An 8,737-nucleotide genomic window follows, 5' to 3' on the forward strand; every position below is an offset into this window, starting at 1 on the left:
CGCTCGTCTCGGATGTTCCCATGCCCGTGTATGACCTCTGCCTGTCTGACCCTGCTTATTCTGTGGACTGTTAATAAACCTGCTGCACTGTTTGTGACAGAAAGCTTCGCCAAACATGGATCCAGCAGCAGGAGTTTCCACCCCGACAGACCCGGCGGAGTATGCTGTGTTACTGCTCGAACACAGACGCCAGCTTCAACGTCTGAACGCTGCGACTGAAGCCATCATGACACGCCTGCAGCTCAACCCACCTGTCAGCTGCGTCTCCTCTGCGGCTTCTTCAGCCTCCCAGCCGTCACCCGCAGCTGCCGCCGCTGACTGCGCATCGGATCCGACACCGGGTCCGCGGATGGCGCTTCCGGACAAGTTCAGCGGGGATCTGGAGCAATGTGTGGGATTTCTCATGCAATGTGAACTGTTTCTGCGGCAACAACCCAGCCTCTACCTGATGGAGGAAGCCAAAGTGTCTCTGGTGTGCTCTCTGCTGACCGGGGCTGCGCGTGACTGGATCGCTGCGCTCTGGACGGGAGGATCGTTGCCCTTTCATTCTTACATGGACTTCACACAGCAGTTACGGGAGGTGTTTAACCACCCCGCGGATGAAAAAGACACTGGAGCACAGCTGTACAGCATCAAGCAGGGACGGCAGACCGCTGCAGCTTATTCGCTGCGCTTCAGAACTCTGGCTGCGTGCACTGACTGGACGAGCAGCGCGCTGACTACGGCTTTCCGCGAGGGACTTGCCACAGAGCTGCAGCGAGAGCTGGCGTGTCGCGATGAGGGACTATCATTGGATAACCTCATCGCTCTCACCATCAAGCTTGACAACCTGCTGAGAGCACGCCAGCCGCGCCACCCCGGCCCTGTGAGCCCCAGGGGCGGCTCATCATTGCTCCCGGGGGCCCCTGGCCCGGACCGCGAGCCCATGCAGCTCGGCTCTACCCAGCTCTCACCTAAGGAGAGAGCGCGACGCGTCCAGCAGGATCTCTGTCTCTACTGTGGTCAGCCAGGTCACATCCGCAACACCTGCCCCAACCGTCAACCACGTCGTTCTGCAAAACCAGTGAGTGAACCTGCTTTCACCTTCACTCTACCCATTGTCCTGCACTTTGATGGCTGTGCAGTGGAGACGCAGGCTATGATTGACTCTGGGGCAGCAGGAAATTTCATTGATCTGGACTTTGCTCAATATCATTATGTGCCTCTGCTTTCCTGTGACACCCGGGTGGCTGTCACCGCCCTGGACGGAAGACCCCTGGGATCGGGCCAGATCCGGTTTCTGACCCAGGATCTGCGCCAGACCGCCACCATGAGACCCTCCGCCTCTTCGCCATAGACTCCCCCCGCTGTCCTGTCATCCTTGGTCTGCCTTGGCTGGAGAAGCACAACCCCAATATAAACTGGTCAGAACGCAAACTCACGTTCACCTCTGCTCACTGCCAGCGACACTGCCTTAAAGCTTCTAGGGGGTCTGTTCCTGCAGTCTCACGGCCGATCGCGGCCGCCGCCCACATGGATATCAGCACGACTGGTGTGGAGGAGGGGTTGCCGGTCCAATACCGGGATCTGCAGGTGACTTTCAGCAAACAACGTGCCAAACAGCTCCCTCCGCATCGGTCCTACGACTGCGCCATTGATCTTCTGCCAGGAGCGGTGCCCACCCGAGGACGGGTGTTCCCGCTGTCGCAACCTGAGTCAGCTGCTATGCAGTCCTACTTCCAGGAGGAGTTGGCAAAGGGTTTCATCCGACCGTCGACGTCACCTGCCTCTGCTGGCTTCTTCTTTGTGAAGAAGAATTATTAGCAACTGGCGCCGCCCGAGTGGCAGCCTGTTACAGCAGCCTGCAATTTCCCCACCGTGGGACGAATAAAGGACTATCTATCTATCTATCTAAGAAGGATGGTGGTCTGAGACCTTGTGTGGACTACCGCAACCTGAACGAAGTGACTGTTAAATACCGTTACCCTCTGCCTCTGGTTCCCTCTGCACTGGAGCAGCTACGCTCAGCCCGCTTTTTTACTAAGCTGGACCTGAGGAGCGCTTATAACCTCATCAGAATACTGGAGGGGGACGAATGGAAGACCGCCTTTTCGACCACCTCAGGACATTATGAGTACCTGGTCATGCCGTTCAGTCTCTGTAACGCTCCCTCAGTATTCCAAGCTTTTGTCAATGACATTTTCCGTGACATGCTACAACGTTTTGTTATCGTATACATCGACGACATCCTGGTTTACTCTAATTCATTTGAGGAGCACGTCGCGCATGTCCAACAGGTGTTGCAGTGGCTCATCGAACACCAGCTGTATGTTAAGGGGGAGAAATGCGAGTTTCACAGGACCTCCATCGCATTTCTGGGATACATAATCGGTACAGAGGGCGTGGCCATGGATCAGGCCAAGGTGGAGGCTGTGCAACAGTGGCCTCAGCCAACCACTGTCAAGGAGCTGCAACGATTCATTGGGTTTGCCAACTTCTACCGGCATTTCATCCGTGGCTTCAGCATGGTGGCAGCTCCTTTCACTGCCCTCCTGAAGGGGGCTCCCAAAAGCCTGACGTGGACTCCAACTGCAGAAAAGGCGTTCCAGACACTGAAGCAGCGCTTCACTCAGGCACCTGTCCTCCATCACCCGGACCCAGGTGCACAGTTCGTTGTGGAGGTGGATGCCTCTGCCACGGGAATAGGAGCGGTGCTGTCACAACGCCAGGGTCAACCAGCCAAGATGTTTCCATGTGCCTACTTTTCCAGGAAGTTAAATGATGCAGAGCGGAACTATGGCGTGGGTGACCGAGAACTGCTGGCCATGAAGGAGGCGTTCTCCGAATGGAGACACTGGCTCGAAGGGTCGGCTCAGCCTTTCCTGGTTCTAACCGACCACAAGAACCTGGAAAACATCAAGACCACCAAGCGGTTAAACCCACTACAGGCACGCTGGTCCCTGTTCTTCTCACGCTTCTGTTTCCAGATCACCTATCGCCCAGGCTCGAAGAACGGAAAGGCCGACGCCCTATCTCGTCTTTATGACGACTCTGGGGAGGGGTCGGAAGCTCCAGAGACTGTCCTGTCCTCATCATTGATCCTGGCTCCCGTCGAATGGGGTGTTATGACTGAGCTGGCTGAGCTTAACGCGGCGGAGGCACCACCACCATCCTGCCCAGGTGATAAGGTGTATGTTCCTCCGTCTCATCGACAAAAGGTTCTGCACCTTGTGCATGACTCTCCAGCAGCCGGACACCCAGGTATGGCTGGCACACAGCCCTTAACCACAAATACCTTTTGGTGGCCCACATTACAGGCAGACGTAGCCCAGTACGTCACCCGGTGTGCTGCCTGTCAAACAACTAAATCACCCAGACAGCTTCCAGCCGGCCTCCTGCAACCACTGCCCATTCCACATCATCCCTGGTCTCACATCTCAGTGGACTTCATCACTGATTTGCCCCGGTCAAGAGGTAATACCACTTTCCTCCCTGTTATTGACCGTTTTTTAAAGGCATGCCGGCTGATTCCATTACCCAAGCTACCCACGGCTCTGGAAACCGCAGAGCAGCTCCTCAACCACGTGTTCCGGCGCTACGGTCTCCCGGAGGACATCGTGTCAGATCGTGGTCCGCAGTTCACCTCTCGGGTGTGGCAAGCCATGTGCAGGGGTCTGGGCATAAATGTGAGCCTCACTTCCGGATACCATCCTCAATCTAACGGCCAAGTGGAACGTCTGAACCAAGAAGTAACAAGGTTCCTCCGCACCTACTGCAGTCGACACCAAGAAGACTGGAGTCGATTCCTGGTTTGGGCCGAATATGCCCAAAATTCCCTCAAGAAGGCTGTCACAGGACTCACCCCCTTTCAGTGTGTGCTGGGGGTTCAACCTCCATTCTTCCCCTGGTCGGGCGGATCCACCGAGCTGCCAACTGTGGACGAGTGGTTCCGTCGCTGTAAGGAGACGTGGGAGGCGGCGGATGTTCAGCTCCAACATGTTGTTCGCCGCACCCAGGTGCAGGCGGATCGGCGCCGGCGTCCAGGGCCCGATCTGGTTCCCGGCCAGTGGGTCTGGCTCTCAACCCTAGACCTCCGTCTGCGGCTCCCCTGCAAGAAGCTTAGTCCAAGGTATGTGGGGCCTTTCAAGGTTCTCCGCCAGATCACCCCTGTGTCCTATCGCCTGCAGTTGCCTCCAGAATACCGCGTCTCACCCACCTTCCACGTCTCCTTGCTGAAACCTGCTGGTGGTCGCCTGGAAGCGGAGTGTCCTTCTGGAACATCGGAGGTTGAGATACCCCCGGTGATGGTGGAGGGTGAGGCGGCCTACCTCGTCAAGGAGCTCTTGGACACCCGGGGCCGGGGGGGTCGGCTTCAATATCTGGTGGATTGGGAGGGGTACGGCCCAGAAGAACGCTCCTGGGTCACTGCTGATGACATCCTTGACCCCTCCCTGATCAGTGAGTTCCACCATTGCCACCCAGACAGGCCTGCTCCCCGAACCCGTGGACGGCCTCGGTGTCGGAGGGTTCCTCGGTTCCGGAGCCGCTCACAGGGGGTGGGCTCTGTCATGGAGCAACCTGCTGCTACCGTCTCCAGTCACCAGAGGGAGCACTCACCAGAGTTTTGAGCTCACCACCTGCCATCACCTGGACTCATCAGCATCAGCTGTTTCCCATCACCTCATCACCACCTCAGCAGATAGTCTGGCTCCACACTTCACTCCCTGCGAAGCTTTGTCTGTGCCACACTGCATGCATCTCTGAGCGTTTACTCCTGGACCTGACCTTCTGCCTCCGACCCTGCTACTCTGATTGCCTGCAGCCTGCCCCTGACCCTCGCCTGGACTCTGACTCCTCTTCTCGCTCGTCTCGGATGATCCCATGCCCGTGTATGACCTCTGCCTGTCTGACCCTGCTTATTCTGTGGACTGTTAATAAACCTGCTGCACGTGGAACCAGCTGTCTGCCTGTTTGTGACACTATTTCAGCATCTTCACCTACCAGCATTAGCATCTTCAGCAGTCAAATTCATCTTACAGCATTCACACTACCATCATCACAGGTAATGTTATATATCTAGTTCATAATTATGGTAAAAGTTACAGTTTTAAAGTTTTAAAATGTAGTTTTAGAGTGTTTAATAAATGTTTATCCTGTTCGGCCCGTGACCTGAGGGGTGTTTTGGATTTTGGTCCCTTGTGTGATTGAGTTTGATCTAGTGTAGCTTACCTTGACTCAACAATCCCTGGGTACGCTCTAGAATCAACATAACCTTAAGTGAGTTTTATCAGGTGTAGAAATTGAATGAATGATTGTTATTACACATCTTACCTGTAAATGTCACATTGGGTATAAAATTCTCTGGCACGCATCTTCCAATCTACAACTATGTTAGGGATATTATTACTTACCTGAATTCAAGTTAAACTTTTCCGAGAACAATCTGCAGTTTTAATGGGAACATTTTATCAGCTGCTGCCAGTCCCTCCTATTTTAGAAAACCCAAAGCTGCTAATTCCAGTTTTTAATATGATAAACACAAACTTTTAAGTTTTCACAAGAAACAATAGCACACTCCCTCTCTTAAGTTGGTCCAGAAACTGAAACATCAGTCTTCTCTTGTGCTTAGAAACAAGGGTTGTTCATCTGAGAAACTCTGATAAATATTTTAACATGTTGTTAAGTCTTCCCAAGAGGTTTGCTGCTCTAGAACAGAAAAATCAATAGGAGTGTGGGCAGTTATAGACGAAGATGCTTCAAAGATAATCAACTGGATCAAAACTGTCAGAGTCAGCATCAACAGCAAGGACGTTGATTACAGTTCAATTTTACTGTAAAAAGTCCCTGCTCACAACTGTGGTTGTCTCAGAGAACTACACAATCGCTGAGAGAGGACCAGCGGATGATATTTAGAGTTTGATGTGATTCTGAGAAATGAACAGGTGACAGAGGGAAGAATAGAAAGACTCAGTAAAGGGAACAGAGCAGAAATACTGGAACATCTAAACAAATACGATTTGTTAGTGAGGAGATTAGTTTACAGCAGCAACCAGAGAAAAGAGATTCGATACAAAAATAGAGTTGAAAAAGACAGAAAAAATAGACTTTAGAAGACTGGAAGATGCAGACAGATGAATCCAAGTCTCTGAACTCAGAGCTCGATCCAGTCTATGTGTGTGTGGAGTTTCAGGAGATGCAGAGTTACATTTCCCCAGAATGTCTTAAAAAGCTGACAGGCAGAAAGGCTCAGAAAGACTGGATTAGCTGAAATGGTAAAAACAGCCTCATGATGCAGGTAAAGTCAGAAGGAGAGCAGTGACAAACTCACAAACTGTTAGAATCAAGTTTTTCATAAAGTCAATGAAGTAAGTATTCATTATTCATGACAAAAATATTGTTATGAAATAAATACATCAAGAGGTAAACAGGATTAACCAATCAAAAATCTTTTTAAAATTGTTCCTTTTGAAACCTTAAAATTCTGGAGTAAAAAAACAACAGATGAGTTTTTACATTCACTTTTTGTCTAAGAATAATGAACTAATTCCCTTTTATTTTCCAAACCCACTTAAGCTTTATTTAGGGTCTGGTGTTTGCTGGAGTTCGATGCAGGGCCACACATTCAGACCCAGTGTTACGTCTCATTCATATGTTACAAAGAACTGCACCCATTAGATTTGTTTTTGAGGGTTTGATTTTTATCTCTTTTCAACACAGAAGCCCACGCATAGAGGACAGACGGAGCATGTAAACTCGAACTCAGGGAGATTCCACCTGGGATTTGAACCGCGACCTTCTTACTCTGAGATGAGAGAGTTTCCTGCTAACTACAACATGCATGAACTCATTTTTGAACTGGAATGAAATACTTTTGAAGTAAACTGAAATATAAATAATTTCAGTTTATAACGGTAATTTATTGGTTTATTATGTAGTTTTACATTATTCTACTAATCTGTCAAATAATGAACATTGTGGAGCTCCATACTCAGTCTTCATTTGTTACCTTGTTCTTTAACAAAGGGCCAACATCATACGATTGTTAAGCCCTTTCAGAGTAAACTATCCACATACATGAGCATATTTTACCTTTGCCACACTGAATAACAAATTATTCCTGAAATATGAATTATTTTTGTGACATCTTTCCCTACATGGAAGTAAGACACCTTGATCGCTGAGGCTCTGCCTTTCACTCCTTGTCGGTGCCGCCCATTTTATGATGTCATCCTAGAGCCGGCCTCAGCAGAGTGTCTGCGTTTCTGCTGAGAAAGTGGATTTGTGTGTTAGTCTGGGGGCGGGGCTTACAGCACAGATTCTTTTTAGAAGGGGCTGTTCTCCCTTTGTGATGTCACAATGTGAGGAACCACTTAATTCCTGTGAATTGGGAGGGGCTGGTGTTCAGAGAGCAGGCTTTTAGAGGAATGCTCCGAGATGAATGGTTCACATGGTTGACAAAATCTATTACAAATGATGAAATAAGCATAAGTGGATATAATGTCTTTCGCTCTGACAGGCCAAAGAAAGGTGGTGGAGTAGCCATCTATGTTAAATCAAGATTTGATGTTTCAATCATCCTGTCAAAGTCTATTAGCGAACAGATGGAGTTTCTGGCTCTAAATATGCAAATAGCAAAATCTTTTTCGATCACAGCTGTAGGATGTTACAGACCTCCTTCTGCCACTAAGGAAACCTTATCATCCTTAAAGCAATTTCTTTCCATGATAAACTTCAATGAATTGTTGATGGCAGGAGACTTCAACTGGGATTGGTTCACTGCTGCCTCAGATGAGTTTAAATCTTTTTGTGATTCTATAAATCTTAGCCAACTGGTCAAACAATCAACTATGCCTAATGTTAAAAGTTCAGAAAAGTCTACATTGATCGATCTAATTCTAACAAATACCCCCCATAAATTTTCATCCTATGGAGTTTTCTGTAATGATTTGAGTGATCATTGTGTAGTTGGAGTGTGCAGAGACACAAAACTCCCTAAATTTAAACCACGCACTCTTTTCAAGAGGAACTTGAGGAAGTTCAACGAACAGGCCTTCCACCATGATTTGTCCTCTGTTAAATGGGAACGCATCAGACTATTGCCAGACATAGAGCAAGCCTGGGCTTTCTTTAAAGATAACTTTGAGAAAATTATTAACAAACATGCCCCTCTGAGAAAATATCGGGCAAAGGGAGAAACAACCCCTGGTTTTCTCAAGAACTTTCAGATCTAATTCACCAACGTAATGTTGCTTGGGTCAAAGCCAGGAAGACTGATTCTTCAAAAGACTGGACTGTCTTTAGGCAACTAAGAAACAAATGTACTGGTCATATTAAAAAGGCAAAATCAGAATATTACTTATCTATTACAACTGAGAATCTTAACAACCCTCAGAAATTTTGGAAAGCAATTAAATTGTTATCTGTGAACAAAATCCCTCAGACTCTCCCCACATTTATTTCTATAGATTAAAATACAGTATATGACAGAAGTGAAATTTTAAATTGTTTTAATCAACACTTTACAGCACCAGGATCTGTATTTGACTCTGTAAAGACCTCTGCTCCCCCATCCAAAAACTTGCATATGTTATCCGGCGAACCATTCTCATTTGTACCTTTTAACCTAGAGCAAATTCATAATGCTCTCAAATCCCTCAATCCCAGAAAACGCCCTGGGCCAGATGGGATAGAACCCTTCTTTTTAAAAATGGCTGCTGATTTCATCGCACTGCCTCTTACCACTCTTTTTAACTTAACT

Source organism: Oryzias melastigma, linkage group LG8, assembly GCF_002922805.2.
Source record: "Oryzias melastigma strain HK-1 linkage group LG8, ASM292280v2, whole genome shotgun sequence".
Taxonomy (NCBI): Eukaryota; Metazoa; Chordata; class Actinopteri; order Beloniformes; family Adrianichthyidae; genus Oryzias; species Oryzias melastigma.